Source organism: Dromiciops gliroides, chromosome 1 (genome assembly GCF_019393635.1).
Source record: "Dromiciops gliroides isolate mDroGli1 chromosome 1, mDroGli1.pri, whole genome shotgun sequence".
NCBI classification, from domain to species: Eukaryota; Metazoa; Chordata; class Mammalia; order Microbiotheria; family Microbiotheriidae; genus Dromiciops; species Dromiciops gliroides.
The window spans coordinates 480,646,345-480,669,641 of NC_057861.1; the positions used below are offsets into that span (position 1 = coordinate 480,646,345).

General features: G+C 38.7%; 1 protein-coding gene across 2 annotated transcripts in view; it reads left to right on the forward strand.

Moving 5' to 3' along the window:
* Positions 1 to 5,433: 5,433 nt before the first annotated feature.
* Positions 5,434 to 23,297, forward strand: part of CDC42SE2 (CDC42 small effector 2) — a 132,695-nt gene continuing 114,831 nt past the window's right edge. Inside the window, exons 1-2 of one of the 2 annotated variants that reach the window (XM_043975826.1) lie at positions 5,437 to 5,576; positions 19,224 to 19,449. The gene's annotated coding sequence lies outside the window, so the exon portion shown is untranslated. Of the gene's footprint in view, positions 5,577 to 19,223; positions 19,450 to 23,297 lie in introns of both variants that reach the window. The other variant, XM_043975825.1, reaches the window with a different exon arrangement.

Genomic DNA, 23,297 nt, shown 5'->3' on the forward strand with positions numbered 1-23,297 from the left:
TCTGGATCTTTGTTTTAAGTGTGTTTCTTATAAACAACATATTGTTGGAGCCTACTTTGTAATCGATTCTGCTATACTCTTTTAAGAGTGAGTTCATCCCATTCACATTCAGTTATGATAGCTGTGTATTTACCTCCACACTATTCTTTTCCTTCTCTCATTTTCTGCCCCTTCTTTATAAAGAGTTAAGAGGGTGGTCAGAAAGGAGTACACTCAGCGTTAGTGCTCTACTTTTGTTGAGATTTGCTTTTGCTCCCCTTTCCCTCATTTCCCGCCACCCCCCACCCCCGCACAATCAGTTTTTATCCTATCCTTTTATACCACTCTTCAAGGTTTTGCTTATGACTAATCCCTTTCTTAATCCACCCTTTTTATTCGCTCCTCTCCTTTCCTTCCTGTTTTTCTGTTGAGTGGTTCTGCATCAAACTGTGTGTGTTTGTTCTTTCCTCTTTTAGTTTAGATGAGGTTCAAGTGTCTTCCACTCTCCACAAACCTTCCTTATTTGGATAGATTTCTACTTCCATACTTCAATTATGTGAAATAATTTTGGTCACCTTTCTTCTTCCTCTCCTTTCCCATCAGTTATTTCTTTCCCTTTCCTTTTAAAAGATCATTAAAAGAGAAGTTTTATTAGACTCCCTCTATAACCTCTGATATTAGGTTTCTGAAGGGACTTAAAAAAATCTTTTCCTATTAAAATGTAAACATTTCGTCCTTTCTCAATCCTAATAATTATCTACTCCTATTTACATTTTTTGTGGTTCCTTAACTCTTGGGTTTGCATTTCAAAGTTTCTGCTCACCTCTGGTCCTTAAGTTAGGAATGCTTAAAAGTCCTCAATTTCATTAAAAATCCCTTCTTCCCAGTTATGAGATTATAATTAATTTTTCTGAGTAAGTTTTTCTTGGTTGTAAGCCTGTATCTTTTGTAATATCGTATTTCAAGCCTTCCACTTCTTTTAGGTGATAGTTTAATCTTCTGTGCACTTAACTGTGTATAATTGAATTCTTTCATTCTTGTTACTTGCATTTTTTCTTTGAACTAGAAATTATGTATATTCTTTATAATATTGATAGGACCTTTCATCTTAGGTGTTTCAGGAGGAAGCCAACAGTTTTGTGAAAAATGCTTTATGTGACTATAGATTGTTTGAACTCAAAATATCATGCTAACCTCAGTAACTCTCTAGGAATACTGAAAATGGCTATAAGGAATTTTGGGTTCCTTCAGGTCCTGGATCCACCCAAGCTTGTATTTTGGCTTCACTCAAATTTAAATGTTTACATTTGCTGATATCCATCTTAATCGACCTTGCTTACAACTTCCCTTCTTGGCAAGATTGCTTGATATTGTGTATGTGTGATTTGTTTGGATATTCCTGTCAAAATCCTATATAATGTAAACCTTTAGGAATCAGGATGAGAGAAAGCCACACCTACTTTCTGGCTCACTCTCCTCTACCAAACCACCTAATAAATTTCTTTCTAAAATTATTTTGGGTTTTGGGGTTTGTTCTCACAAACGACAGTTTATTTTTTCTACTTTGCACTTAAATGTTAAGTGATATGGCCAGTTTCCTTTCCTTATTTTTTGAAATAGTTTGTCCAGGCACCTAGTTAGTACAATGATTTTTAAATTGTCTCTCTTTGATCTATTTTCCGGGTCATTTTTCTTACACGAAATACCTTGCTTTTTTCTATTTATTTTTCAGTCTTTTGACTTTGTTTTTTTTATTATTTATTGTTGTCTCATGGAATTGTTAATTTCTATTTTGTCCATTCTAAATTTTAGAGTCTTTTGCTTGAGTACTTCTTATGCCAAACTGCTAATTATCTTTCCAATTTTTTCCATAGCTTTCTCTTTTTTCTAGCACATTCATTTTATTTATAAAATCAGTTTAAACCTTGTTTTTTAACTCTTGCTTCATTTCTTCTAGGTATTCTCGCTGACCTCGTGACCAAACTGTTTGTTTGTTTTTCTTTGATACTTGTCTTATAAATATTTTGAGTAATTCTTTTCTGGGTTTGTGTCTTGATCTACCTTGTCACCACAATAGCTCTTCATGGTGGGATTATATTCTTTCTTTTCTTTGCTCAGTCTTCTAGCCTTAGTTCCTGATTTTCCATTTTGGTAGAGCCAGGCACTGTGCACTTCAGGAGCGAAAGTCTAGGCTGTTCTTTTTTCTTTTTCCCCTCTTGAGTCCTGTTGTTGCTTTCTCTTGGTTTTGATTATTGTGTTATTCAAGGACCCCAGGGACAGCTCAGGCTGTGGACTCACAAGTTTTCAATGAACTCTAAACTGTCTAATTCAGAAAGAAGTCTGATCGCTGCCCTCTTGGTCTGAGCTTTTCAAGTTCCTAATCTCTAAGTCTGAACAATACTACTATGACCTTGCCCCTGGTTGGAGTTCCAGTAGATTGGTCATACATGTATAAGGAAAACTAGTCAAAAGGAGTTTCGTGAAAACTAAGAGAGGAGTGGTCATAAGCCTGAAGCTGTGTACTGGGCAAGGAACAGAAACAGAAGTGAGAAGCAGTTGCATAGCTTTGACCCCAGGAGCAGAGGAAGGTCCCAGCCCAGCCTGAAACCTACAGCAGAATAAATGGGATAAGGAGCTCATTTCTGTTTTTAAATATCTAACCAGTCCTTAGTATCCTTAACTTTTTCTTTATTCAGGCCATGCCCATTAATTATGTACATCCCCCAAGTCTCTATTCTGGGTTCCCTTTTTTCCCCCTTATTTTGCTTCCTCCATCTCATCAGCTCTCAAAGATTGAACTATGCCAATGATTCTCACATCTATTTATCCAGTGCTAAGCTCTCTTCTGAACTCCATTCTCATATTTCCAACTGTCTATTGAATACCTTTTCTAGTTAAACCTTTATTACCTCACCCCTGGAATATTGAATATTTTATTGTTCTTCAGTCATTACAGTCATGTCCAACTCTTTGTGATCCCAATTGGGATTTTTGGGGGCAAGTATACTGAAGTGGTTTGCCATTTCCTTCTCCAGCCCATTTTATAGATGAGGAAACTGAGGCAAACAGGGTTGTGTCTTGGTCAGGGTCACACAGCTAGTAAATATCTGAGGCCATATATAAAATAATAGAAAAAGACGTATTTGTACAAAATATTTATAGCAGCTCTTTTTGTGGTGGCTAAGAATCAGAAATCAAAAGAATGCCCATCAGTTGGGGAATGGCTGAAGAAGCTGGAAAGGCATATATGAACTGATGCAAAATAGTGACAAGAACCAGGTTATACACAGTAACAGCAATATTATACAGTGAAGAACTGTGACTGTCTCAGCTATTCTCAGCAATACAATGATCCAAGACAATTACAAAGGACTAATCCACCTCCAGAGAAAGAACTGATATTGTTTGAATACAGACTGAAGCATGGTATTTTCACTTTCTTTTTCTTTTACTCCAGTCTTCTTGTACAAAATGACTAATATGGAAATACTTTACATGATTGCATATGTATAACCTCTGATTACTTACCTTCTAAGGAAGAGGGAAGGGGAGAAACAGAGGGATAGAATTTGGAACTCAAAACTTAAAAAAAGTTTAAAATTGTTTTAATATGTAATAGTGGATAAATGAAATATATTAAATTAAATTTTTAAAGAAAGATTGCTGGTTGGTCTCCCTAACCCCAATCTCTCCCCACCTAAGTCCATCCTCCATTCATTTTTCAAAGTGATCTTCCTAAAATACAGGCCTGACTGTGCCATCTTCCTATTCAATAAACTCCCTATTACCTCCAGGTAATAGGGCTTTATCCTTCACAATTTGGACCCTTCCTACCTTTCCAATCTTCTTACACCTTACTCTCTTCCAAGTATTCTGTGACACAATGGCACTGGACTCCTTGCTGTTTCTACCTCCAGACACTCCATTTCCCAACTCCACGAATTTTCTCTGGCTTTTCCCTAAGCCTGGAATTCTCTTCCTGCCCACTTCCATCACCTGGGTTCCCAGGCTACTTTCAAGACTCTTTTTCTTTTTCTTTTTAAAGACTCTTTTTCAAGAAGCCTTCTTGCTCCTTTCCCTCTGAGATATTCAATTTATCGTCTGTGCATAGTCGTTTGCATACTGTCTATCAGATTGTGAGCTCCTAGAGGCCAGGGACTGTTTTTGCTTTTCTGTCTCCAGCATTAGCCCAGTTCCAGTCAGTTAGTAGGTGCTTCCTAGAAGCTTGTTGACTTAACATCATGTATGGATGTCCTCCATTAAATGTAAACTTGGGGTGGGGGGAGGAAACTGTTTCATTTTTGTCTTTTAATCCTTTGCAACTTGCATAGTCTGGAACACAGTAGTCATTAAATACTAGCTGAATGACTGATCTGTGAAATGAGAGAGTTGAAGGAAGCAACAAGTATAAATGAAAGCAGCACTAGAATTAGTCAGTAGACCCAGGCACGACTGGCTTAGGCCACATGTCTGGCCTTTTGACTCCTCTAATGTGATCAAGTTTAAAGGAAACCTTAAAAGGTGACCTTTAGAAAGGGAGGTGGCCAGCTTGCACCGCAGGTCCCAAGTCTGAGCTCTAACTCGCTCTGAGCTGCTGAGTTGTGAAAATCCTCCCCCTCCACCCTGCAAGCCTGCTTCTTGCTCTTAGACTGAGCGCCAGAGGGTGCACTAGGGCCCGGCCGGCCTTTCCGCTTTCCTCTCCCAGGAGTGGTCAGGAGTGTGGCGGCTGTTTGAAAGTGCGGCAGCAGCAGCAGAAGAAGCGGAGGGCGGCCGCGAACCGTCTGCACGGATGCTTCGGTAGCAGCAGCCCGGGCTAGCAAGGGCCAGCACCTCCTTTCCTGCCTTTGCCCCTTCCAAGAATCCCACCTGGCCAGTGAACCGACAGGCCCAGGCCCGGAGCGGAAAAGGAGCAGCCCCGGCAGCCTCCCAACAAGCAGAGTCGGGGGCTCTTCGTTACTTCCCTCTAAGCCGATACACTGAGTCGCCATCTTCACCTCCTTTCCAACTTGCCTCGTTAAAGTCCCTTCCCCCTCCCCCTTTTACGGATTTCCCTTTCCCCATTTGCGATCTTCCCTCAGTTCCAGCATTTTAGCAAACCTCCCTCACAGCAGGAAGGTGCAAGGGGGTGGGAGTGAGGAGGAGAGTCGGGAGAGGGACATTGCAGCACTTGCCGAGCCATCGTTAGCATAGCACACTCTGTAGGGAGGCGGCGAAAGCCTGGGAGGGACTCGGCAGCTCCGCCCGGGCAAGCAGGAGTCCGCGGTGGCGGAGTGAGGGCGAAGGTGCAGGAGGTGACCGGCGGGGGTGGGGGTACGGTGTGTGTGTGTGGAGCGGGGCGCAGCAGCAGCAGCATTATTCCGGGTTCCTCCTTCTGGGGGAGAGATAATCTATTATCACCATTCTCTCTCAGAGCCCTAGGGAGGGGACTGCGGAAGGGAGGAGACTAGGAAGGGGGTGGGGGGGAATTCGGAGAGAGGGGGCAGTGCTGAGAGCACAGGAGAAACACCAGAAGAGAAGCAGCAGCAGCAGCCGCTAACCGGGGGAGAAAGGGAAGAAAAGAGCAGATCAGACAAAGGAGAATAGCAGCGAACAAACTGGTGAGTGGATGAAGGGAACGCGGCGGCAGGGAGAGGGGGAGAGAAGGGATCTCACGTCCTAGCGGTCTGTGGATCGGACCCATCTACTCCCACATTTCCACCTCCGCTCCTCTTAGTTTCACAATTCGCTCTGCCCTCTTCACCACCTCCCCCCCTTTTTTACGAGTTAGTTGGGAGAGGTCACTTCCCAGAAAGCCTTAGCCTCTAGCCCTAGTTCCTGCTGCAGTAGCAACTCGTCCCTGGGCTGTTAGCACATCCCCAGCTGCAAGCAGACATAGCAACAGGGGGACTGAAAGGGAGCTGGGCTGGTTACCTCTTCCTCCAGCTCCACCCCCCCACCCCCCCAAAAAAGACAAAAACAGACAAACCACCACCAACGACGAAACCAAGTCCAAATTAGGATTCTTGTTATTGCTTCCTGTCTAATGCTGAGACTCTTCACCTCTAACAAACACCATGACGGTCCAGACTAGAGCACTGATAGAGAGACGAGACTGCAGCTCCATTTTCATTTCTGGGCACATTTTTCTATTCATTTTAGAGGTTGATTTCTTTCCTCTGGCTCTCTGGCTTTTACTTTAAATGCTTAGTTTAATGCTTCTATGCAGAACTAGAGGTGATTCAAACTGACATATGACATTGAGTGAAAAATCAAGACAAAAATTCCCTAACTTTTTAGACGTTTGAAAGTCAGTTTCACTAGCAATGTAAGTGTGGAATCAGACTAATCCGATTTCTCATTCCTGTACATTAAAGAGCGTGTCTTGAGTCCTGCAAACTGAAATTAGCAGAAGGGCATCTGTTTTTAGATTTTGTTATTGTGGGAGGGATAATGGTGGCTTGTGTGGGAATTGGATGTAGGCTGAGAATCAGAGGCTACCTCAGTCTTCCTCAGATATCCAGAACCTTGATGGAATTAATATTTGAACAGCTGGGTTATTTCTCATAGTTACTCAACAGCAGGCTTTTTAATTTTCTCATCGGAAGCACAAATGGCTTCTTGTTCCTTCCTCGCCCCCCCCCCCCCCATCTGCAGTGTATAGAAAAACATTTAAAAATTACTCACGAGTTGCAGTGGGTGAAGCATTGTGATGACGAGACAGTTATCATTTTATAGCAGTTAAAAGTAAATGTTTTGTAAAGGCGTCTACACTATTGGCAACTTTTTTTTATTGTAGCTGATTAGAAATGAGATCAGTACACTCTGTGAAGGAGCATAAACTCTAACAGGTTGTCTAATAAAAGTGCCTACTGAGTTCAAGGACAAACGGATGCTTCTTTAGGTATGCTTTGCTGGTATTGGGTGTGGTGACTACGCTATAAGGTAGCAGTGGTAGCTGAAAAGAAACTAGAGTGCTGACTTCACATGTATGAAACATTCTGTTTTATTTTTAGTTGTTACTTTAATAAGCATTTATCTTGGGGAAGTGTTAAGGGCGACAGAATTTATAAGTGAAACTCAAATGTTCACCATCAAGCCTTGTATATATGAAGGCAAAGAGGCAAAACCCAAATCTATCTGAATTAAAATGAAATAGTGCATAAACCTCCCCCCCCAACACTCTCTCTCTCTCTCTCTCTCTCTCTCTCTCTCTCTCTCCTGCTTCCTCTCCCTCCCCCATCATGGGCCAGGGAAGACTTATTTGGTGTCAAATATATGAATGTTTGGTGTTGCACCCAGCATGAATGAAGAATGAAGGCAAATAGGTAACACCTTAATTGCTGAATTTTAAGATGTAAATCCCTGCCTTAGATCAAGTCTAGGCGAGTCAGCAAGTATTTAAGTATGTTGGGCTTCCTGCTAAGTCTTGGTCATACAAAGAAAAGCAAAAAATAGTTCCTGCCCTCAACGAGCTCAAGTTCTGAGGCAGATAACCTGAAAAGACTGTATAAGAACAAGACACATACAGGGCAAAGTGTAGTTAATCGCCAAGGGAAAACGCTAGTAATGGAAAGGCTTGGGAAAGGCCTCTTGAAAAAGGTTGGATTTGAGCTGAGACTCCAAGGATGCCTGGGAAGACAGTAGGCAGAAGGTGAGAAGGAAGAGCATCCTAGGCATAGGGAACAGCCAGTGAGAAATGCATGGAGTCAAGAGATGGAGTATCAAGAGTTGGAACGTTATGTGTGAGGAACTTCCAGGAAGGCAGTATTGCTGGATATGTGGATGTGAGTCAAATGCCACAGTAATATCTAGTGTTTCTTAAACAATTACTTTCCCCTCTCTAATAGAATGCACTTGAGATTAAAGAAAAGATATTTAATTTCTGATCTTTGAAAGTGAGAAATAACTACCAGTAAATATAATATTTATTTTGCTGTGACAAACATCAGTAGTATTAGAAATAAGATACTTCCTTTCTTTATGAAGCAAAAGTTAAGGTGAGTATAAAGATGTTAAGATTATCTTAATTAAGATTAAGCTGTTGTCTAAAATTAATGTTATATGAACAAACTATATACCCTTTTATTCCTTTTGTTCTCTCTCTTTTTTTGGGGGGGGGTCAATGAGGGTTAATTGATTTGCCCAGGGTCACACAGCTAGTAAGCATCAAGTGTCTGAAGCTAAATTTGAACTCAGGTCCTCCTGAACCTAGGGCTGGTGCTTTATCACTACGACACCCAGCTGCCCCCTCCCTATATGTGGTTCTCATATGCTAAAATTCCTTGAGCTTTATCCAAATGGGGAGAGATTCTAGACTTACAATTGGTGGGAATAATACAGTGGTTTAAGGTTTACATGTGATTTTATTTGATCCTTACCACAACTCTGTGTGGTAGGTGCTATTATTATCTCCATTTTACAAGATGAGGAAACTGAAGTTGAACAGTAAGTGACTGAGGCAGTATTGGAACTCTGGTATTCTCAACTCCAAGTCCATCACACTGTACTGCATCACCTAGATAACTCCAAAGAAGGGATAAGAAACATACTTTGAGATCTTTTATTCTAGTCCCCAGACTTTACTGATAAGAAAACTGAGGCCCAGAGAATTTTATGACTTTCCTAAGGTCACACAGCTAGGAGGTGGCAGAGCTTGGAGAAGAGTCCAGTTCTCCTAATTTATAGTGTTGGTTGGTATATGTGTGTGTGTATATTCTACATATATGATAAAATCTGTGTGGTACAGACTATATATACATAGAGAGAAGTGATAGAATGACTCGATTTGGAGTTAGAGGATATAGGTTCAAGTTCTGGCTGTACTATCTTGGTTAAGTGGCAATGGTGAAGAGAATAAGCATAACATCTACTATGTGCCTGGCACTGTGATCATTGCTTTTATAAATATTATCTTTGGGGCAGCTAGGTGGTACAGTGGTTAGAGCACCAGCCCTGGAATCAGGAGGACCTGAGTTCAAATCCGGCCTCAGACACTTAACATTTACTAGCTGTGTGACCCTGGGCAAGTCACTTAACCCCAATTGTCTCACCACCACGGCCCCCCCAAAAAAGTCACTATAAATATTATCTTGTTTGATCATTCAAGTTCCTTAGGCCTCAGTTTCTTCTTGTGTGAAATGGTGATAATAATAGCACCTACCATACAAAGTTGTAGTGAGGATCAAAAGAGACAACATGTAAACATTAAACTAATATATTATTCCCACCAATTCAAAGCCTAGAATCTCTCCCCATTTAGGTAAGTATTAAGTTTATCAGGAGTTTTAACATACCTGAACCATATATCCCTTATAGCTCAAAGTTTACAATCCTTCCCTGTGGGTCCTTTCGGCTCCAAGTTTGTGATGCTTGGGTGTCTAAATCCTATGATCTTAAAATTACAGATTTATGTTACACTTTAAAGTATACTTGGATGATTTATATGTGAATAAGTTACATGGACTCAAGCATATGCAGACATTTTCTGTGGCCTTTTTTTTTGGGGGGGGGGGTCCTGCCTGTGATTTCATCTGTTTAGGCAACACTGGTGGGGGAACTTCTTTTTCACTCTTGCTGACAGGTAGCTTTTCTGTAATTTAAATCTTAGAGAGTTGCTTGGGGAACAGAGTGTTTAAGTGACTTATCCAGTTGAATGTGTCAGAGGCAATATGTGAATCCAGGCCTTCCTCACTGTAAGACTGGGTCCACCTCATCCCACTATCCCTTGTTTTAATATTTCCATTTGTCAATTTAAAAATATTTCGTTATGTTTTTAATGAGGAAGAGGGATAATAACTGTAGTATTCTTAGTTTTCCTTTGAGAAAAAAGTGAGAAGCTATTTAATACATTATGTTTACTCCAGAACTTCATGTTTCTGGCCTTGTTTCTGATTTTGCAAAAACAGTAGCATTTTCTGTTTACAAAAAGTTCCTCCAAAAGAAACGGTGGATTCCTTTGCTCTATTTGCCCAATATGGAGTACCTTTTCAAGGAATTATAATTCTAACTTTTCATCTGTCTACTACAAATTAATTTTGAATAGTGCTGAAAATCTAAGGGTCATTAGAGATATTTTACTATCTCTATCCAGACCTTGTTGCCAATTGTATAAGTAAAAGTGTTTAAAATAAATGTGGAAGAGATTTGTGTCATTGCATTGAGTGATCCAATGCAAACAGACTATATTTTCTGTTTTATTGTGCTATATTATGTAAATTCTTTATTTATTAGTTGGTATTGTTTAGTAACCTGAGGATGTCATATCAATTCTATACCTCTGTCCTTTCAATCATGTTCAGAAAGTCAAATTGATATGCCATTACTGATCATAAAAGTCCTATCAATTAGTAGAATTCTTTTTTTACGCTTTCAATTTTTATATGGATATACTCTTTATACCTAATTTTTAAAAAATCAGTGCATTTCATACATTGCTAAGAACATTGTATATATTTTAACAACTTGCAAGTGACAGGATTCTTTACTGATATTGTGCATCCGTACTTTTGTCAAAGAATACTGTATTTACACACACACATACAACAAACACAAAAACCTTGATTCTTAATTCTGTCATAGAGTTGTGACTCTCAGCAAACCATTTAATGTTCTTTGTGCCCTGGTTTCCTCTTCTGTAAAATGAGAAATTAAATTTCAGGAAGGTTACTTCCTGTTTTAAATTCTCTGATCTTCTAACCTTTGATTGGTCATAAGATCAGTAGGATTATAGAATCATAGAACTGAAACTGGAAGGAACCATAGTAGTTATGTAGTCAGACTTCCTCATCTTGTAGAGGAAGAAATGGACGCCGTTAAAGATGAAGTGACTTGCCCAAGCTCACACAAGTAGTAGACTATAGGGCTGGGATTTAAACTCAGGCGCCATGTTTCCAAGCTAGCACTCTTCCCACAGCAGCAAACCTCTAACCAATTTAGACATATTTTGTAGAGAGCTCAGAAAAGCAGGGCACACGTAAGTATTGATTTCATAAATCCTTCCTGGTGGCATAGTGATATGGTGATAGTGATCACTAGCATGGTGTAAAGAGTGCTGAAGTAGAAACTGGTGAAAAGAGATTCCAGGAACTTGTCTGCAAGCGTACTCCCACCCCTTACCTCTAGCCAGTTTCAGTGAGGAGACACTGAGGATTTCATAGCCCAAGTCCAGAGCTTCTGCATCAAAGAAATACTTTAAGCAGTCAGAAAGAGTTCAAATATTGAAGAACCAACGATTAGGACATCATAAAACTAAGCTGTAAGTCTTTATAGGAGAGAAAATCTTCTGAGACAATATTCTAAAAGACAAAAGATAAAAGTTTACAACCAAGAATAATTTATCCTGCAAAAAATTAGTATAAACCTATGGGGAACTCCTAAAGTCATTTTCTATAGCTGGAAGGGACCTTAGAGGCCACTTCATCTAATCACTTCATTTTGTAGTTGAAGAAACTTGAGACCAAGAGAAATTAAATGACTTGTTCAGGGTCATATAAATAGCAAGTGACAGAGCCAGAATTTGATCCCAGGCCCTTTATCTACAAAACCCTTGGCACTGTGCCATCTTACCACTTAAAGAAGTTATCCACATAAAAATGGATCTTTAATAGAATTAGAAGACTTTTAAATATTAGTGCTCAAAAGACTGGGATTGAATAGAAACTTTAAAATTTGAGAATAGAAGTTAAAACTAGAAAGGCAGTGAGCTCTCAAACTCACGACACAATCACTCCAAAAAACATCGAAATAATGTCATAGGACAGTGCCTGGAGCAGCAAAACCCACAGAAGAATGTGCTGAAATCATCTTCTAATCAAGAATGGCTTGGAAGGTCAGAAGGAGGGAGCTGCTGTGCTGAGACAGGAGTAGAGCCCAACCCCACAGTCACCCTGACACAGATCCAGTCCCAGGAAGGCCTCACCAGAGAAGGAGACCCCCCAGAGCCTCTGAATCAGCTGAAGTGCCAGTGTCGTCTGGAACTAAGCTCACAGTCTGGTGAGAGGGCTGAGCCCTTGGCAGGGGGGAAAATACAGGGGTCTATGCTGGTGCTGAGGCAGAACTTGGGTTTTTCACCCCTGCTGGGAACCAGGAGGTAGGCTTGAGTAGCAGTGGCCCAGGTGGGGGAGGGGCAAGGCTCATCAGAGCTGACAACCACAACAGACAAAGCTGGTTGATTAGCAAGTTGGTCTGGAGTCATCTACGGGTCAGGGAACAGGCCAGGCGAGTGAAGAACCTGATCCTCCTTAAATCATACCACCTGGGACTTCTGAAGCTTGGGATACTGCAGCTTAGAAACAGTGCCCCATTTTAAGGAGCTAAAAGTCAAGTAAAAGAAAGGCAAGATGAGCAGAAGGAGAAAGGCAAGGACCATAGAAAATTTGTTCAGTGACAAGGAAGATCGAGGGGCACCCTCAGAGGAAGATGTTAACGTCAGGGTCCCTATAGCTAAAGCTTCCAAGAAAAATATGAATTGGTCTCAGGCCATAGAGGTGCTCAAAAAGGACTTTGAAGATAAAGTTAGAGAGGTACAAATTCTTGGAAGATGATGTCTAAGCTCTTTCCTTGATCATGGTTTTCAGACAGACCAACAATTTTCAAATTATCTCTCCTGGACCTATTTTCCAGGTCAGCAGTTTTTCCAAGAAGATATTTGACACTGCCCTCTATTTTTTTTATTCATTTGGATTTGCTTTATTGTGTCTTGGTTTCTCATAAAATCACTAGCTTCCATTTGTTCAATCCTAATTCTTAGGCAATTATTTTCATCGGAGAGCTTTTGTACCTCCTTTTCTATTTGGCCAATTTGACTTTTCAAGCTGTTGACTTTTATACTGTGGAGCCTGAGTCAGGATAGCACAAGATCTAGCAGCTTCTACATTAAAAGACCAGAGGGTATGGAATATGATATTCCAGAGGGCAAAGGAAATGTGATTACAGCCAAGAATCACCTACCCAGCAAAACTGATCGTAATCTTTCAGAGGAAAAATGGGACTTTAATGAAAAAGAGGACTTTCAGGTATTCATGATGAAAAGACCTGAACTGAATGGCAAATTTGACTTTCAAATACAAGATCCTAGAGAACCATAAAAAATTGGAGTTGGGGGTATACCTGGGGTTGTGCAGTGGGTGACTGTCTTGTGTCTGAGGCCGGGTTTTGGCTGGGATCACCCTGGGTCCAGGGTGGATGCTTTGTCTGCTGTGTCACCTAGCTGCCCCATGAGACATCTTTAGGGTTAAATTGAGGGGTGAGGGAAATGCACTGGGGGAGGGGGAAAGGCATGGGGTGAAATCCTACATGAAAGAAACAGGAAAGGGCTTATGGAGTGGGGGAAGAGATGGGGGAGAAGCATGGCAGTAAATGAGCTTAACACTCATCAGAATTGGCTCAAAGACCTCAATCTCATCAAAATTGGCTCAAGCAGGGAATAACATACATACACAATTGGGTGGAGTAATCTCTCTAACCCCGCTGGAAAATAGGAGGGGAAGGGGATAAAGAGAGAGGCAAAAGAAGGGAGGGCAGATTAGGGGAGGGGACAGCCAGAAGCAAATCCCTTTTGAAGAGGGATAGGATGAAGGAAGATGGATAATAGAATAAATATCATGGGGAAGGGAATAGGATGGAAGGGAAACAGTTAACAATAGTAATCATGAAAAAGAGAAATGGGGGAAAATTGTACAAAAAATATAGCAACTCTGTGGTGGCTAACAATTGAGAATCAAGGAAATGTCCATCAATTGAGGAATAACTGAAGAAGTTGTGTGGTATATTATTGTAGTGGAATGGTATTGTGCTATAGGAAATGACAAACAGTATGATCCCACCTGGAAAGACTCATATGAACTGATGTATAGTGAAGTGAGCAGAACTGGGAGGACATTGTGCATAGTTATAGCAGAATTGTTCTGTGAGCAATTGTGAATGACTTAACTACTCTCAGCAATTCAATGATCCAAGACTATCCCAAAGGACTAATGATGAAGCATACTATCCAACTCCATAGAAAGAACTGATAAAAAGAGCACTTGTGGATTGTACATATATAACCTGGTTGTAGAGGGGGAATGAAAGGGAGGGAGGGAGAAAAATTTGGAACTCTAAATCTTATGAAAATGAATGTTGAGAACTACCCTTGGGCAGCTAGGTGGTGCAGTGGATAGAGCACCGGCCCTGGATTCAGGAGGACCTGAGTTCAAATCTAGCCTCAGACCTTGACACTGGGCAAGTCACTTAACCCTAATTGCCTCACCAAAAAAAGAAAGAAAGAAAGAAAGAAAGAAAGAAAGAAAGAAAGAAAACTACCCTTACATGTAACTGGGAAAAAACAAATGTTTGTTGCAAAAAGAAAAAAAAAGAAGTTAAAACTAGAAAGTAAAATTCATATGAGCCATTGGAAAAGGCTAAATGGTAAATGATTATAGTCAATGGGGGTGGAGGGAGAGACAAGTATCCCTTCAGAGTCTCATTTTCTCCAAAGGTCACAGATGGAATTAAGTAGCATACTAAAATAGGAACTGGATGTGATTTAGTTTTGTTTTGTTGGCTTTGAGAGAGGAAAGGAAAAAAGGAGGAGAAAAAGGATATATTAAAGGAGAGGTGGGAAAGAAGGGGGCGGAACTTACTATTTCACATAATTGAAGTGTACCAGAAGAGTATACAAACATGGAAGAAGGCACCACCATCCTTCTAGTCTTCCAGTTTTATAACCTTAGTATTATCCTGGACTCTCTACTCTCTCTCATCTCACATAGCTATGTAGTCATAAATCTTGTGGATTCTGATTTCAAAATATCTCTCTTAGTTCATCCTTTCTTTCTACTCACATAGCCACCACTTTAATGTAAGCCTTAGGGTATTGGAAAAACCTTTTAATTGGTCTCTCCACTTCATGTTTTCCCTAGCCAGCTCTATTTTACACCCTCTTCAAAAATATAAGCTCCTTCAGAACAGATCTGACCCTATTCTAGTATCTAATAAAAGATCTTTTCAGTAGATTTTAAAGCCCCAGCCCATTTTCCACCTCCACCCCACCCATCGATAATGCGCCCCAATCATACAGTGAAAATGGCCCCCTGTCATCTCCTTAAAAACAACCCTGCATACTGTATCTTTTCACTTCTCTCCTTGCTTTCACCTCACCTTTATTTATGATGTGCCTTATTTTACATGAAACATTTTCTGATCCTCTAACTTCTAGTACTCTCTCTCCCAAACTATTTTCTAGTTAAATACTTATATTTATTTACTTTATTATTATTATTCAATATATACTTATATACTTGTTTCCCCATTAGAATTTTAAGGCCATGTGAATGTTTTTTTTTCCTTTAGTTATATTTATATCCCTAGTTTGTAGCATAGTTCTTAGTACATAGTAGAGACTTAATAAATTCCTGTTGATTTAATGATTGAATTATAATAATGACTATAAATGGGATGAACTTACCCATAAAATGGAAGAAGATAGAAAAATGTATTAGAAAGCAGACCCCCAACCATGTGTTCTTTCCATAAAACACACATTTATACAGTTAAAAATGAGATGAAGGTAAATATATTATGCTTCAGGTAAACTTAAAAAGTAGGGGCATTTTTTATGATCTTAGTCAGTATAACAATAAAAGCAGATAGAGTAAGAGATAGAGAAACTACATTATGCTTAAAGGCATCATAAGTAATGAAATAGTATCATTAAAGATATGAAGGAGAGTAGAATTTCAATATTTAAAGGATAAAATATTTGAAATTAAAGGGAGAAATAGCAAATTTCTAATAGTTAGGGACCTTAATGTATCCTTTTCAGATCTAGGCAAATCTAGTGAAAAAATAGACAAGAAAGAAGATAAGCTCCTGAACAGGATTTTTGAAAAGTTAGATGTGATAAATCTTTGGCAGTTACCAAATGGAAATGAAAAAGATAGACATGTTTCTCAGCTATTCATGGCACCTCTAAAAAATTCTTCTGTTGTAGGGTATAACATATGTTGAAAAGCAGAAACATGAAACACATCCTTTACTGACCACAACATAACAAAAATATAATAAAGCAGCTGGTTGACATAGTGCATTGGGCCCTAGTCTGAGTTAAAATTCTGGTCCACTTTCTAGTTGGGTGGTCTTTTGTAAGTTATTTAATTTCTTTCAGCTCCAGTTTTCTTATCTATAAAATAAAGGGGTTGGACGTCTTTAAGTTACCTTCTAGTTCCAAATTTATGATAATCAGTAAAAGACCTAGACTTAGAGACTAAATTATTTAATCCTAAAAATGAATAGGTCAAAGATAAAATCACCAAAAATAATTATTTTATTAAAGAAAATGATGAGACAATATATTAATAATAACAGCATTTATGTAGTTCTTTTTAAGGTTTGTAAAGTATTTAAATTATTCTCACAATCACCCTGTGAGTTAAGAGCTATTATAATCCTCAGTTTCCAAATAAGGAAACTGAAACAGAGAGGTTAAGTGACTTGCTCATTGTCACAAGCTAGTGTGACATATGCTTATGTGAAACAGTATTTGAACTAAGGTCTTTCTGACCCCAAATCCTGTTTTTCTAACCATTGTGCCACCTAGCTGCCTTTAAAAAAACTTTTTTTGGATGCAGCCAAAACAGTTCTTAGGGGAAAATTTTAATCAACAAAAAAGTCTCAGGCAACTTTTTTTGTTTTAAAAGGCCAGCAATATATCAATTATACACATAAAGTCATGTAAGACATAATTCCAGATTAGCCATGTTGCAATAACAACAACAACAACATATTACATACACCAAAAAAGTAAGAAAAGTAAAGAAAGTGAAAAAACATGCTTCAGTCTGTACTCAGTTCATCAGTTCTTTCTCTCTGGAGATGAGTAGCATTTTTCATCATGAGTCCTTTGGAATTGTTTTCAATCGTTGTCTTGAATCATTGTCTTGATCAGAGTAGCTAAGTCTTTCATAGTTGATCATTGTTATAGTATTGTTCTTACTGTGTACAATGATCTGTTTTTGGCTCACTTCACTTTGCATCAGTTCATATAACTCTTCCTGGGCTTTTTTGAAACCATCCTGTTCATCATTTCTTATAACACAATAGTATTCCATCACAATCATATACCATAACTTATTTAGCCATAGCCCCACTGATAGGTATCTCCTCAATTTCTAGTTCTTTGCTACCACAAAAAGAGCTGCCATAAATATTTTTGTACAAACAGGTCCTTTTCCCTTTCCCAAGCAAGTTTCTAATACCTAATGGCCATGGTTGATATGTGTCATAGACAGGACTTGAATCCAAGTCTTTCTGACTCCAGCCCTTCATCATTATCACTGGTATGAGACTCTCCAGTGTAAGAAAAATTTCATAATAATCTGTAAGAGGATAGGGAACTAATGCTAAAGCACTTGAGAAACCCTCCAGGAAAACAAAGCACATGGATCAGCACAAGAATGAGTGCTGACTTGAAAGGCAAACCGTTACTAAAGTTGCTGAGCCAATGAACAATTAAAAACCATTGTATTTTTGTAACATGTTCCCTAAGGTGGATAAGGAAGACTATTATGAAACACATTAATATGCTTGAATTTAAACCAAAGCACAGTTGAAATAGCACTGGGTTTATAGGCATTGAGACTGCTTTAAAATCTTGCGCCCACCACTTACTGCCCATGTTACCTTAGGCCTCAATTTCTTCCTTTGCAGAATAAGGAAATTGTACTAAGGTCCTTCTACCTCAGTTTGGGATCAAACCTAAATACTAATTTATATTTTAAAAATTGAATACTAGGGCAGCTAGGTGGGGCAATGGATAAAGCACTGGCCCTGGATTCAGGAGGACCTGAGTTCAAATCCAGCCTCAGACACTTGACATGTACTAGCTGTGTGACCCTGGGCAAGTCACTTAACCCCAGTTAACCTGCAAAAAAAAAAAGCCATTAAAAGAAATTGAATAATGAATTACATTACAACATTATCAATCCAAACCCCTTGCTTTTTGGGGTTTAGCAGGGTTTAGCAGTAACCTGTATTATTTGTTTCTTGCCCAAGCTGGTATGGAAGATTTCCTCCTACCTCTGTCCTTCTATGGTACCTTAGAACTGCTTCTCCCAACATGGTTTCATGGATCAGAAATCATATTAGATTACCTCAGAGATCTAATACCCTCTCCCAAAATAAAACAGGTCCTACAAGCTTGGATATCATCAGGTAGAAATTTAATAAAATTAATTTTTCTTTTGCATGATCGGTATTATGAAATATAACTAGCTAAAGTCAGAACTATTGAATATTAACTCAATGTATCTACATCATTGGGATTTACATTATATAGGATTTGGGGAATTAAAAATTCTTAACTACTTTCAGAGCATAACTCAAGTGCTAACTCCTTTAAAGGGTCTTTCTTGACTTCCCCAGTTGTTAGTGCCTTATCTATCTCTTGTGCCACTGCTTTGTACTGATTTTATATATATGATGCATTTGTTTTTCATTGAATAGGTTGTATCCTCTCAGTAAAACCGTAAGTGTCTTGAAAATTGGTTTTGTCTTACATTTCTTTTTATATTCTTTGCTCTGGGTTCGGTGTTGTAGCGACTGAAACAACTGAACAACTATATTGCGTTTGGGATAGTCTGGTGGCATAGTAAAATAGAGTGCTGGGCCTGCCTCAGGAAAACTCTTCCTTCTGATTTCAAATTGGCCTCAGACACTGTGTGACTCTGAGCAAGTCACTTAACCCTGTTTGCCTCAGGTTCTTCATCTGTAAAATGAGCTGGAGGAGGAAATGGCAGATAACTGTAGTATCTTTTCCAAGAAAACCCCATAAGAGTACACGAAAAGTCAGATACAACTAAAAAATGATTAAATAGCAACAGGCACATAATAAAAAGCTTGTTAATTGGTTGAAAAATCATAATAGGATAAAATATAGAATTGATTATAGGAGATAACAGTCTCTTCATTGGTCTTCTCATTTCAAATCCCTTCCCCACTTCAGTATATCTCTTCTTTTCTTTTCTTTTCTTTTCTTTTTTTTTTGGCAGGGCAATGAGGGTTAAGTGACTTGCCCAGGGTCACACAGCTAGTAAGTGTCAAGTGTCTGAGGCCAGATTTGAACTCAGGTACTCCTGACTCCAGGGCCGGTGCTTTATCCACTGCGCCACCTAGCTGCCCCAGTATATCTCTTATAGATACCTTTTCCTCAAGCCCAATCTGTCCGTGTCACACTCCATAGTGCAGTGCTCTTACAACCATACCATTTTGCCTTTTTTCTATACCCATAGGGGAAAAACTATAAAGCTTTGTTCTGTTGCACAATGGGCCAAAAAGGAGAAAAATCTTAGTTGGAAGAAGCAAGGGGAGAAATCTCTAGGACCAATGGAAGAATAGAAAGAAGGTGTGAGGAGCAACCGGGAACTGAAAAGTGTTGCCTGGGGGTTATATCTGCAAAAGTTCCTGATCAACACAAGTGGCAAAGATCCACCTCCACTGACAACTGGTGGGAAAAAGGTGAGATGTGTTCCTGCCTTTCTTTTTGGAACTCTGAAAGAGTTTCCCTGTTGTAATTCAGGGTAATTGGGTTCTGTAACATACTTAAGGTATGGATGATCTGGGTAGTTTCCTTCTATACTTCAGGTACAGTTTGTAGAGTGCCCTAGACATAGAACCACCATTTCTTTCTCTGTGTTTTTAGGGAAGGTCCTTTCTGATTAAGAAACAATTGATTTAAAAATGCAATTTTAAAATTTAGTAACTTTATTGGCATTTTTCTTTTTTCTACTTTTAAATTTAGAAACCCTTGAGCATATATAAAGGTGTTTATTTTTTTTTCTTGTTAAGTGTTTTATTGATGTTCTTTTCTCTCTCTTTTTGTATCATTTTGACTCTCAAATGACACCTTCCATTCCACCCTGCAGCAGTACCCTCTTTTATGGCAGATAAGCACAGTCAACTAAAACATCAATGTATGAAAATGCGTGCCCCATTTATAGCTTACCACCTCACTGCCTAGAGCATGGACCATTAGTCTTCTGAAGGCACTGCATTAATCAGACATCTGAAGCCTATGAAAGTATTTTAAATGTTAAATGTTTAAACATTTTATGATGTTTAGAACATTACTTTAAAGAAGCTAAACTTTTTACATACAGAAGTTCTTTGGAGACTATTTTAGTTGCTGACATACTGCATTGAAATCCAAGATACCCAAGTAATAGAGATGGAGATAAGGGTCAATAAAAATCAGTTCCTGAAATGGCCTCATTTTCTGTTGGTTGATAGACATACTTTTAACTAAGGTACTTGGCTCTTAAGTACACTAGACTATATTGAGTGAATATACTTTTAAAAATATTTTACAGCTTAATTCCTGCCAAATAGTATGAATTTATTTTTCATACTATAGTGATAGGGCATAGAGTTCATTGATATAGGAAGCTACTGGTGAAGAACTTAATCTACCAATGCAAGTTGACGCCTTCTTTGAAACATATCATAAAAGAGCTGCTTAAAACATTGAGAGGTTAAGTGACTTACCCAGGGTTTCATAAACAAACATAGGTCAGCAAGACTTGAACCCAGATCTTGTCTCTGAGGCAACTACCCCATCCCTGCCTTTGATTTCCTTCTGTGAGTAGCTTTTTTAAAAAAAAAATGTTTTTTGTGTTTATATCTAGGACCATTTCCTATTTTTGTTCACTTTCACATGTAGGCCTAGACATGGTATAACTGAGTCAGTGCTTGTGCTCTTTAATAATTTTTATGTGTGATTTGAAATTACTTCCCACAGTGGTCGTATACTTTCACAGGTCCAAATGTGCTTTTTTCCCATATCTCCTCCAACAGTTATTCTTTTCCTTTGTTGTCATCTTTGCCACTTTGATTAGTGTAAGGTAAGGTTTCAGAATTGCTTTAATTTGCATTTCTCTACTAGTAATTGGGAGCATTTTTTTCATATGGTTATACATACCCTGGGTTTCTTCTCTAGAAAACTGTGTTCATATCCTTAGACTATTTATCAGTAGAGGAAACAGTTCTTGTTCTTATGAATTTGAGGAAATTCCTTATATATTTTGGAAATGAGGCCTTTATCAGAGAAACTTGCTGCAAACAATGTTCTTAGCAGTTAATCCCCCCCCCTTTAATCTTAGTTTTATTGGATTTTTTTCTGCAAAACCTTTCAAATTTTATGGATTCAAAATTATCTACTTTATTTTCTGTGATCCTCACTACACCTCATTTAAACTTTTATCTAGTTCATAAATCTAATTTTTAAGTAATTTTTCCCCTAGCATCTCATCTTTGAAATTATCTTTATATAAGATGGAATTGGAATCTTTGTGTTTATTTAATATTGTGCAACTTTGGGGGCAGCTAGGTGGCGCAGTCGATAAAGCACCAGCCATGGATTCAGGAGTGCCTGAGTTCAAATCCGGCCTCAGACACTTGACACTTACTAGCTGTGTGACTCTGGGCAAGTCACTTAACCCACATTGCCTCACCAAAAAAAAAAAAAAATTGTGCAACTTTGATAAGTTTACTTCCTTTTGTTGTAGTATACAAAAAACTTTGGTGATAACTTTTACTGATAATGAGATGGGAACAAAATTTCATTGGAATAAAAAAGTATTAAAACTGTCTCATATTGAAATCAATTTAAAAATAATCTTTTCCTGAAATAGCCTCACATTTAAGATTATGATTGTTAGGTTTGTGTTTTCTTTGATTTATTTCTTTTGCATTGATTTTATTTCTTTTCTCTATGAAGTCATCATTTTTCCTTGTGATTACTTTTGTTTATACTACTCTGTTACTGGTTCTTTCCCATAGGCTTTCCTATCTCCCCTCTCCTACCCATCAACCTTATTCTCATTTTATCAGCCCTATCTCATGTCCTTTGAATTTACTAAGAGTATATATTTCTAGGGGAAGCTAGGTGGCACAGTGGATAAAGCACTGGCCCTGGATTCAGGAGGACCTGAGTTCAAATTCGGCCTTAGACACTTGATGCTTACTAGCTGTGTGACCCCGGGCAAGTCACTTAACCCTCCTCCCCTCCTCCCCCCCAAAATATTATACATTTCTAATTTTAAAAAATTAATCCCTTCTTTTGGTTCTTCTCTTTGCCCAATCAATTATAAATAAGTGGTTCAAAAATCTTCTTTTCTTCTCTCCCCTCTCTTATAAAAGAAACATTCATTTTGCCACATGATTTTCTAAAAAGTTTTCATATGTGTTGTTCTCATTATTTCTCTTCCTTGTATTTTATTCTCTGATTGATGGCCTATACTGTTACATGTTCCTTTTTATTCTTTCTGTCTCATGAGGGTGAAGCTTCACTTAGAAATATAAATTCATGAAGGGAGCAGTGTTGTATCCTGGTAGTCATACTGATTCCCAAGTCGTAAGACCAAGGCCAGTATTCTGCCTTTTCACTACTGAGGCCAGGTTATCATCTCTGATTTTGTGTGCCCTCCTTATTGTGAGATGTTGGCTACTCTCTCGAAATGGGGTGTAGCTGAAGAAGATATATGTCTCTCCCTGACAAGATGATCTCCAAATGGTAAATTCTCACCACATGAAATCTTTTAAAAGGTCTTGCTATCTTTCCACATACATGTACCTATTCCATCATGGTAATTAATGATCTCCCTTCATCCCAATTTCTCTGTACCATTGCTTTTATCCCATTCTTTCAAAGCCCCTTCTGTTGAGCAACTAAAGAAATTATCCCTTTATTGTTCACATGTGGACTTGTTGTGGGCTGACATTCCGCTTGCCTTTGTCTTTTACTCCCCTTTCCCCATTCCCACAACACTCTACTGTCTTATCACTCTCACAAAATATACTGATTAATCTATAGGGAATCACAGCATTTAGTCTATGGAATATTATTATAAGTCTTATAAGATCCTATTAGAAGCTTGAGTCCAAATCCCTCATTTTATAGATCAGAAAACTAAGACCCAAAGATATTAAGTGACTTGCTTAAGGTCACACAGGTGGTATCTGAAGTGAGATTTGAACCCATTACACAGCCTTTTTTTCCCTCTCCCTTAGTCCCTTGGATCCTTTTTGTTCCTTGATGATCTCTCTTCCTTCTGACCATCTGTCAAGTCAATTCTTTTTTTTTTTTTTAATGTGAGAGAATGACTAAGCATAAGTTAACATAAGTTACTGCTTAGTCATTTCTTACTAATCATACTTATTTACTTTTGTGGGGACCAATTTTTAATTGGGGAGTGTTAGCTAAGTGGCTCCCCGCAATATTGGGGCAAGGAAGGAGACCAGCAGCCTCCCTCAAAACAGAACAGGATTTATTTATTTATTTATTTATTTTTTAGTGAGGCAATTGGCCT